Here is an 11501-nt window from a genome sequence, read left to right on the forward strand (position 1 = left end):
GTTCTGAACAGGCTGATCATATACCAATGCCATTTTAATTGGGTTTGAGTTGATAGGTAGCAAAATGAATTTATTCATTTATTATTATGATAGGTAGCAAAATGAATTTATTATAAAATAAAGCATAGTTCAAGACCAGATGTAGCAAATTGCCCTCCCTTTCACCAAAAGTAAAACTTATGTTTTGAAGTATGTAAAAATTCTTCTTTTTAATGGTATATGACCATTTAAATTACCTTATTTAGCTGGATAAAAACGGTTTTATTTGAAACCCTGGCTTAGGTGAGTCAGTAAATATTTGTACAACTAACATCAGTAAAGGAAAAATTATGCAAGGCAAGTTTGCTTTTGTTTAGGCAAACAGAATGATAAAAATAAAATTGTGTCATGTAAAATTAACGTTTAGCAAAATCTTACTTTTTCAAGTACTGTTATTAGGCAAAGCTCTGGATCTGTCAGCACAGTCCTAATATCAAATGCATGAAATAGAACCTTTTCAGTATCATAGCAATAAAATTAATAGGTTCAAGAGGCACATGCTTTCAGACATGTAATTTCATGTGTAAGGAAACTGTTCTTGAATTGGTTGGCTACCAGAGTTCTTTTGTTCCAAGATTTGAGAACAAATTGAGGTAGAGATGCAGGAGAAGAAGATAAAATATGCTAGCTGAGGTCTTCCAGGACAACTAAAAAGACTCACCTTTTCAGTCATTTTCCACAATCATCTCTGATTTGGAATGATAAATCCACATTGCTGGGATTTTCCAAAGCATACCATTCCAAGGAATTACTAAACATATTCCTAAATTATTGGGGATTTAGAAAACTCCATAGCCATCTCTCAGAGACTTTCAATGGCATTTAGGATTTCCAGAAAGGCCTCAGGCACTTACATGGAATGTGAGTGTGAGAACCTGTGGAGAAGGTTTTATTGCTATTTCCCAAAAGCTCTCATGTAGGTAATTTGTAGGTACTCAAACTTCAGCTCATTGCAAGTTTAGATGCTTATGGAGTTTGGATAAGGGTCTGCCATATTCAACACATCCTGAATAAGCTCAAGAACTAAAACAAAAGAAAATAAAATCTGAGTTCTGAAAGATTCCTCATTTCTCTCAGTTTTGAGGGCCCTGAGCATACCGTGGTTCAGCCAGGATGTCCAGCTGACACGACACCAGCCTGCTTGCTCTCTTCTCTGTGTTTGCTTTGATCACCTGTGAATCTGCAAGCCAAAGGGCTGAAAACCTGATTCCAAACACAGTAAAAAAAGAGGACAAGGCCCCGAGCAGTATGAAGTAACAGGGGGATTCAATCAGTGGCTAATTGAAAGGGCCAGAAGATTCTTAGAGGTATCAACGTTGCCCGCTTCCCTGCTGGCCCCAGGTGCAGGTGCAGGTGCAGGTGCAGGTGCAGGGCAGTTGCCTGTCGGCAGAGTCTGTGCAGTGAGCAGGATGGCTGGAGGAGGTGGAGGGGCCAAGGTAGCTCCTCGCCAGCCCCAGCCTTGAGGACAGAGGTCCAGAGGAGGGCCACAAAAATGATCAGAGGGATGGAGCACCTTTCTTATGAGGAAAGGCTGAAAGAGCTGGGGTTGTTCAGCCGGGAGAAGAGAAGGCTGTGGGGAGACCTCATTGCAGCCTTCCAGTACTTAAAGGGGGCTTGTAAGAAAGATGGGGACAGACTTTTTAGCAGGGCCAGTAGCGATAGGACAACGGGTAATGGTTTTAAACTAAAAGAGGGTAGATTCAGACTAGATATAAGGAAGAAATTTTTCACAATGAGGGTAGTGAAACACTGGAACAGGTTGCCCAGAGAGGTGGTAGATGTCCCATCCTTGGAAACATTCAAGGCCAGGCTGGATGGGGCTCTGAGCAACCTGATCTAGTTGTAGATGTCCCTGCCAATTGCAGGGGGGATGGACTAGATGGCCTTTAAAGGTCCCTTCCATCCCAAAACATTCTATGAGTGATTCTATGATAGTTCTCATGGCTCTCACACCTGCCGTGTCTGGGACTGCAGCCCAGTCTTCTCCTGTTTTACAGGCCATCAGTAGGTCACAGAGGAAACAATTTATTATAATGGGGGTCACTGTGTTCCTAGCTCAGTCTGGTATATCTGTCCTTGGCTGCTCACAGAGGTGACTTTCTGTCCCTGTTGAAATGAAAACAGCTTCATTACCGGGCTCACCTGGGCTCTAGGGGTTTGTTCCTCCAGCCGAGGCTCTCCGTGTGACTCCGGCCGTATCATCTGATGTTACAACATCCGCTTTTCTCAGCTGCTTGGCTAGGAAAGAAGAGTAAGATGAACTTCCCTGTGCTGTGGTGCTATGCAGCAAATGATTGTGAGAGTCTCAAATCCTCTGATAAAGAGGACCTTGGAGAAATAGAATCATAGAATCCTTTAGGTTGGAAAACACCCCTCCTTGCCTGCTGTAAGTCCCTTTATGAAGAATTTCACCTGTTATTAGCCTGATTTCATGTTTATCTACTGAATCCGCGTAGCTTCCTGCTGTGACTACTTGGTGGCCAGAGGAGTAGAGAAATTTGCAATAAAAAAAGCATAGCAGTGGCAGGGTATAAAAAACTAGCTTTGGAAAGTGCTTATTTACCAAGCACAGTGCTAAAACCAGAATGTCTACAGATTTTTACATATATACAAGAGGCACTGGATATTTCAAGACCACTTTGCTGTGGGCCTTCAGCTTGGAGAGTTGTCTGGTTTCCAGAAAACCTCTGATCAAGATTTGCAGTCTCTTAAATCAATGGAAGTAGAAATTAGCCTTTCCAGGTGCCCAATCTGCATGTACTTTTAATTGAGGAACTTTTATTGTTGTCGTGCTAAACAACAAAAAAGGTCCCAGCCCTTCAAAAAAAAAAACAAAAACAAAACAAAACACAAATAACCTGTAGTCATTAAGCTGAAGGCAGCTTCCTTATTTTGTGAAGTTATTTTTTAGCAATTGGTCTCCTGCTTTCCAACAAGTAGGTCCCATCTCATCCCTGCTCCTTCCACAGCTCTGTGGCAATGTAGGGCTTCCAGGTAGAGCAACAAGTCAAACACGTCCTTCCCTGAGGGATACCACTGGAGGCAAACAGCCTCTTGGGCATCGGAAAGAGGTGGAAAGAACCAGGCGACCCAGACAGCCAGGAGGCCATGCTACCTGTGCTGCCCAAGCAGAGGACACTATACGCCTGCGATGGAGAGAAACAGGAATCCAGAAGCAGCACCTGTTAGTGACATTTTAAGGAAACAGCTTCCAGCTGGAGGTAGGAGAGCTGGAAAGGGCAGGGTGTAACAGAAGCACTGAAAAGTCACAAAGATCTCCCCACCTTTTTGCAAAGGTTTTGCAAAAACATCTCCCAGCCTTTCGGAAGGGTTTTCTTTGCCTTCTTTAGTGGAGGCAGTCAGAGGCAAAACAGAATGCAAAGCAAATACAGGTTGAACATTCACAGTCTCTAGATACTGTTAACAATCATTAAGCACTGTCGCCTGAGTCAGTAAAATACCAGTTGTCTCAGCCCCAGGTTAAAACACTACCTAACAACCTTTTGGAGTACACCCTTTTACAGAAGAGAGGTTTCATTATTTCTGTTTTCATATTTGGGAGGGTTTTTACAAGGTACAGACAGTATCAACATAATGTGAAAGACACAGTTATCCATGGGTCTGACTTTTCAGAAAAGAACAGCAGAACGGTTATTCTGCACTGTTTTTTCAGTGTAACAAAATTTTCATAATCATTCAGCAAATGTCCCATAGAAAGACTTCCCATTACCACTTTCCTCCTACTTCTGTAAACGTGTTGTGAAAAGAGCTGGTAAATAATAACTTTAAACTGCATTTCAGCAAGGTAAGTAGTCTGCCAAGGACAAGGAACTTTACCTAAAGTATCTTTCTGAGTCTCAAACAAAACAAAGCCTATCTTATCTCCACATCAGTTTACATGCTGTAATCCAGAATGCTTCCACATTTCATTTTGTTTGAAGAAGTAAAAAAAGGTTTTACAGGAATTTCCCTTATTTTAAAATGACCTAATTAATCCCAAAGTTTGCATAGATTTCAAACAAAAAACCAAGTGCAGTGAGACATAGCTGTTCTTTGCTTTGTTTACCCATCTGTTTCTCTGGATTTGGAGCAAGGAGGAAACGTGGCAGAACTATTTAATGCAAATGGTACTGAGAATATGGAACAAGTTACCAGTGTTGGGAGTTAGTGAAGAGCATACATGTGTTCAAATTACTGGAGATTTTTTTCTCTGGTAGAGAGGACTGAGGGATGAAAATGCAAAACCATGGGATTCAGCTAAACTAAACAAAGGAATTGATACTATATTTTGGACCGGATGCCATTTTCCTGAAAAGATGTTGCTTCCAAATGATTCAGGTGCAAACTTGTTGTCTGCTGAGACTGAGAGCCAAGAGCCCTTGATGTTGCTTCTGGGTGTGACACGTGACTGCAGGCAGGGGGTTTTCTGGTTGTTTTTCTTCTGATGCAAGTCTTACTTTTTTTATCTGTAAAGTATGTGCAGTAGGAAAGGAGTCCTACAGGCTTTGGCTGAGGTCTGGATTTTGGCCAGACCTGAGTGGGTACAAAGGGAGGGAGAGAAAGACGGTCTGGGGGTGGGGTTGTTAGTGAGCTGCTTCATGTTCAACAGGGAGGCTGCTGGGTGCGAGGAGGCTCCCTGAAACTGGCTGTAGACTAAGCATTGGTTTTGCAGAAAAATCTATTGGGCAAGAGCAATGGTTATGCCACATGCATAACAGAAAGCAGAAAAACACATACTCCCTTACATGTTTTTCTTCTGAGGCAAAATTCCTGACATCCACGTAGGCAACACAACTCTGAATCACCTGAGGACTGAGGTTTACCTACAAGGCATCATCTCAATCCAGATGATTGCAAGGGCTTTGATATTAGCTCAAACACAGAACTGAGCTAACATGTCTGCAGGACTTCTAAATTAGAGCTGGCTCGCGTCCAGGAGGTTCGAAGCATAAGCAAAGGAGCCTCAGGTCTGTCTGAAATGTCCATACAGATGGATTCTCAGATAGGATGCTCTGAAGTGTTGCCTCTTGTGGTTACAGTTAGCGTGTGGGTGGCTGAGTTCTCTGAATCACACATTGTAAAAACAGCAGTTTGACAGTTCCATTAACAATAAAGATGGGTTTGGTTTCAGTATGAAACCCCTTCTTTTTGGAATTCCCCAGATCTGAAGAATGGGTTGAAGGAAAAAAAAGAATCTGATTCCGAACTTGAAAGGAATTCATGTCTTTCCCACAACATTTACTACTGGGAAACATTACTAACTTTTACTATAAGAGCTATTGACCAATAACTCTCCTAGTGTTTCCCTGGTAGCCCAGCAAAGTGTAAGTAAAGAGGTTGGAGGGTGAAAGTGGTTTGCTTTCCAACATTAAAAAATAAAATAAAATACCCACCACGTGCAGGCAAATATACATGCACACATAGTGCCTTCAAATCTGCAGAAAGAGTTTGAAATTCAAAATAATGGCAGAGCTTACTAAAATTCATCAGGCCATGTGAACAGAGGGTACTCACACCACAACATAATGAAAGCCATCAGAGCTCCAACTTCATGTGGCTTTCATGGATCCACAGCCTCTGCTTGCTTTGTTTTGGAATTTTGCCTCTGCCCCATGCGAGTCACTGCTTCAAGAGAAATACGTAAAGGAGTCAATCTGGGTTTACAGAGCAGGAACAGCAGCAACATCTGAGCTGAACCGTTCCAGGTGCTTGGTAAAACAGGTTTAGCCAAATGAGAGAGGAGAAAGGTCCATGAGGGTTATGCTGCAGAGAACAGACAGTCTGATATGCCAGTGCCTTGCATTTCGTGCAGTCATTAATTTCCTCAAGTGCAAGACTGTTGCATCATAATTCCTTGGCTAGTTTTAATGGGGACTACTCCATATCACTGTAAACAAACATACAGATTGAAAAACATACAGATTGAAAAAAACCAACCAACCAAACAAACAAACCAAGAGAATATAGGGCCTCACTCAGCCTTTACTTCCCAAGGAAAAGTACAGCTTATGCACAGTGATATGCATTAGGGCTTTTTGTCACAGATACGCAGATTTTCCTCACCCACTAAATATTTTCTCCTTAATTCTTAAAACCCAACAGTAAGTGAGACTGCTATATTGCTCTTCACCAGAAATTGGTCTGAACTGGACCAGTGAGTGGAGCGATGAGTTAAAGATCACACAAAAGTGTAGGCAGATGTTCCAAGCAAGAGGAAAAAAAACCTGCAATGAGAGTTTACCAAGAAGAGTTCTTCAGAAGATGCAAACAGGAAAAGACAAGTTTTTTATGTCTGTGAAGTACAGGAGGGAGGTGCTATCTGAGCCCTGTAAGTAGAAATGTGGACAAGCAGACAAAACAGAGCTGGAGTGAGGTCACGTCTTTGTCAGTGCCACTCAGGAAGCCTGACTTCGCTCTGTGGGACCCCAACAGCGATGTTCTAGGCGGCAGCCCTGGGCCTGAATGACAAACGCTCCTTCAGACGGAGGATAAGAAGAAGGAAGTGACTATACAACAGAGAACTATTATTCAGCCTTATTACAGTGCAGTTGCTCAGTGTGGTTCATGTGGATTTGCCTAGGCGTAGAAAATATGCAGCAAACGTTGGCTGTATCGGAAACTGATAGACCTTAACATGATTGTAAAGAAGCGCTTGTTATCAAGCAAGACTTTGCTGCTGCATACCAAAGAACGCAATTCTTGGAACAACACAATTTAATACTTTTATCAGTGACCTGGAAATAGACATAAATTCATAAAATAAGTTTGGGAGGCAGTCTAAGCTTTAAAGTGGGCTGGACACTGACATGAAGAATTTAGTATCCTGAAGAATAGGTATTGAGCAGAGCCGTACCTCTGGAAACAAAGACTGTAAGCCATGACCTTAGAAGAGAAACATTTTCTCCAGAGAAGCAGGACTCTGCAAAAGCAAAGGGAGAAGCTGCTGCTGTTAATCAGCTCATGGGAGTTCCTGGTGTGGTGCTCTGCCCAACAGTTATGGCAAGTCAAGCTGTACGTGTGCTTTACACTGGCATGAGCAGCATCGCTTGGTCCAGCTGCGATATCCACAGCTTAGAGAGAATTTTGATAAATTGAAGGAGGCTAAGACAAGGACCCTGAGAATGACTGAAATATTGAAAAATAGATCTTTGCATAGGCACAAGGTCCTTATCGTGTTTTAGCCTCCCAAAGAAAATGTTAGAGTGACATGGCTGTTACCTATAATTTTACTAACTAGGAAAAAGAAGTAGCAGATTCTTCAGACTAGCACGCAAAAGTTTAACAAGGCGTGATGGCTGGACGCTGTGGCTAAATGAATTCAGATTAGAAGTCAGATGCAACTTTTTAACAGTTAAGGTTAATAAGCATTGGAACACCTTACCAGAGGCTGTCATTTCATCCCTGGTAATATCAAAATCTTGGTTTTAACGAGTCAAGTGGGTCAAGCTGAGTATTTCGGTTGTGAACACATGGCCCTTCTCGAGCCCAAATGTACATTGACTCCAAATTTATGTGCACACTCCTCCACATACGCCTGGAGGCTCAGGTTTGAGAGCTTCCTCGCCACAGCACGGGTAGAGGCTCAAGCACAAACTACCCCTTAATGTCCTTCTGCCATCCCCCTGCCTTGGGCATAAGTCAGTGACCAAAGAAGGTGGCAAGGCTGACAACAGGCTGACTTACAGCTGCCAAACACAAACGTGGTGCTAACACTCATTCTTCCTCACACAACAGCAGCTGGAACCTTGTGGTAGACCAGGTGATTGCACTGGTCGGTTTTCCAGGATGAAAAGGGTGGGTTTTTGTTGGGAACAGTCATGGGTGGGACATCGTTTTGTTATGTTTTCTTTTAAAACATGTCACCATATGGTTTCCGTGTTTTGAAGTAGTGAACTCCTGCTCTGTGCAAAGAGGAATGGTTTTCCTACACAGGGGATGGGTGAGTTTTTATGAACCATGGAAAGTCATGCTGTTCATTGGCAAGGGCTTGAGTACACGCATTTTTTCAGTTCATATTGGAGAATATACAACCCAGTAAACATCAGGGAGGGAAGAAGGTTGCCTGGTGTGGCTATGATCTGGACCATGACATGCACATTTCAAAATGTCCTCTTGGGAGAAAAAAAATCTGAAAATATTACAGACAAAGGAGCAGAGAAGGGGAAGGGTTCTGAGAGAGGGTAGGTAATTTGGGAAACAGCCTTGAGGCTATGATGAAATCTCTGTAACTCAGACTACATAGGAGAGCAAAAGTCTGGGTTCATTTAGAGGTTTCTTGCCCTGTTCTCCTAGCACCTGGAAAGGTAGGCTGCCTCCATGGCTGCGTGTGTTTTGTGTACTGCTTTGTACATCTATTCCAGGTCACATGAAATAGGAATGACATTTTGTAGCATGATGTGCTGTAGTGGAGGTAGGATTGTTGTCTAGTGGACCTGCTCTGTTTTTTCTCCTGGTGAAGGTCAAGATAGATGGATTTTGAAAGGACCAGTTGTTCAGATCAACTTAAGATCAAGCTATTCTCTGCTCTGTTCATATGTTATATCTGCTAGGCACTTCATTTATTTATCACTTTTCAAATTTCTTTGCAACATGGCTGCTGAAGATTTTCAAGACTCATATTTGACAATATTCTGGGTGTCCAGTAAAGAGGGAAATAATTTCCTGTGGTACATTGCAGTATCATGTAATAGAGCTCCAGGGAGATTTACCCATTCCTTTTAAACACACCCCCTCCCGGAACAATGGTGAAAATGGAGTCATGATACTTAGAGATTTCCACCATTTAACTTCCTGAAACGGAAACCATAATGAAATACCATGCACGCTATAGTACCGTATGGTCAGGAAAACTAGACAAAGTCTTCCATTGTACCAGTCTGGTTGTTACGGGAGAGGATCTGCCTACTTTGGTGTAACAGGATGTACTGCATATTTTGTAGCTTTGCCCAGTGCTCCAATCCCTGTGGGCTAAAGCTTTTCAACAACAGCAATAAAAGAAGAAAAAGACCGAGGCCCTTCTCTTATACCACTTTTATTTTAGGGGGATATTAAATACAAATACACACTCTCGGTGGAAATTGTCCAACTGACTCCAGGATACTGTGTAATCATTAGGAACTGGAAAAACTCAAACTGCCTGTCTGTAGTGGCTTGGATAAGACCTGCTGGGTGCATTCCAGAAATGAATATTGCAGCTGTGATGAGACTTATGTTTGGTCTCTTCTTTCAGGGTGAATTGTGCCCTTATGCCCAAGGCCAGCATAAGCCTTATGCACCATCTGAGACCCATTTAAGCCCTTAAAATAAGAGCTACCATATCATTTAAATGTTACATGGACCTCCTCGCCCTTTTGACGGAAGTGCGTGCATTACAAGATATGTGCTAATCATTAAAATGTATGCTTTCCACTGTTAAAGACAGTAAAATATATTCAGAAAACTATCTCCTTGTCTTACACATGCATTCTCTTATCATTTCTTCATACAGCACCCTAGCCTGCAAAAGTGTCTAAACCATTTGCATCTGGAAAGGAATATTGTGTAGCCTTCAGTTGACACTGCAGCCTCTTTGGGTCCTTCTGATGTTCCTCAACAGTACTAGCAGGACTGTCTGCTCTAGGAAGTAGCGCAGCTGGATAGCAGGACATCTGGACAGCAGAAGAGTTGCTGGGGCGTGACATTCACTCAGTATGCCTTCAGGTGGATTTACGTGGTCTAGCTCTAGTCTAGTCCCATGCCTTCTATGCCTGTGGGAGCATGTGTTCTGGTTTAGTTTCATCCCAAAGGAATCCTGTTTGTGTGCTCCATGACCCCTACCTGGTGCAAACCAAAGCGCAGTAAGTGGAGATGATACGGAGAGTCACTCCAAAAGCACATTCATGATTCTCCCCCAGATGCACCCTGTGCACACCTACATGCCTTCTTAGACAACATACAAGATAAAGAAATGCTCACAAAATGCTCCTACTTGCATAGGAACTTTTTACAAAGGTATCTATGGGGAGAGCAAGTTGCAGGGTCTCCACAGTTGCCTTTCATGGCAAAGATTTCTATTTCAAGTGAGGACAAGCCAGATGAAGCTCTGTGCCAGGCAGTGGTGCCACCTGACAGCGCTCCCCCCCCCAGCTCCTGTCTCAGAGGACCTGCAAAGTTCTCTCTCCCTGAGTTTCAGGGCAACCAGGATTCAATGGAAAAATCTGTGCACATGGCAACCAGAACTTGATATCTTAAGTGGTGCAGCGTGTGTGTTAATGCCAGGTGAGATCTGGCAAGTGAATGTTTGTTTTAAATTTCTCTTTAATCGTTCATACTGTTTTAACTTTGAAGTCTAGGGAAGTACATTTTCTGGTTTATGCCTCAGATGACATGGAAAAAGATATTCCACCTACAGTACTGGAATATCATTTATAGATGTGTAAATTCATAAAGCTATGCCTCTAACAGTTTGCCCACATGGAACTATCCCAATTTGCATCAACTGAGAACTTGACTGAAAAAAAAAAAAAAAGAACATTTGAGGCATTTCTTTTATTATAATTGCCCCAGTATTTCAGATCCAGCTATTTCAGAACATCTGCAAGAACACATATCCAGCCGATGTGCAAAAAAGAACAAACAAGATTTGGGTAGAAGTGAGGGAAGGCTATTTGCCTGCTAAATCAGTATTGAAGTAGTTTTTGTTTAGACGTGGCTCATCATTGAAAATTTTAAGGCACATACCTGGCTGAAAGGGTGGATTGACGAATGGAACTGGGAGGACAGGGAGAAGCTGAACATACAAATCTTTGGAAAAATATTTAAAGAAATAATGATAAAAAGCAGTAAAGTTTGGAGGGGTACAAGAATACTTGGATTTATTCAAGTTCTGTTTTTCTACTACAGATGTTCTGCTAACTAGAGCAGAGATGTTCAGAGACCACATATTGGCTGTAAAATTCTAGGACTGAGATTAATTAAATGTCTGCTGCTCCTCATACAAACTAGACTCCAGAGCTTTTCAGGCCTTCTAGTCTTCTGAAAGAACAGCTGTAGAATACATCATGTGCATATCTTGCACTCTTAAAATGTATTTTTATCACAAGTGTCATTTTTTATAAGGAAAGTTAAACATCTTACCCTTCCTCTGATTATCTTGCTGCTGTTCAGAAAAAGAAAGGATAAGGGTCTGATACTTACTATACTAACATCTGATACTTCCCGCAGAGCACTGCCTCCACCCAACATGTGTTTTTAAACAAAATTCATAGTACGTTCAATGGTCACAATTATTCACTTATGTTATGGCTTATGTGAGTTCATTTCTTGCAACAGTTGTAGGAAGGTGAGGACCCCATTCCGGTCTGTTCTCTAGGTCAATACCTAGGAAATATAATTTGTCATTTGCACCTCCTTTTCCTCCTGACTGGTCAATGTCATAGCTTCTTTTGATCAGTAAACTCACCCCTCCTCTGGATCCTGCTATG

This window comes from Platalea leucorodia (genome assembly GCF_965183815.1).
Source record: "Platalea leucorodia genome assembly, chromosome: 2".
In the NCBI taxonomy this organism is placed as follows: domain Eukaryota; kingdom Metazoa; phylum Chordata; class Aves; order Pelecaniformes; family Threskiornithidae; genus Platalea; species Platalea leucorodia.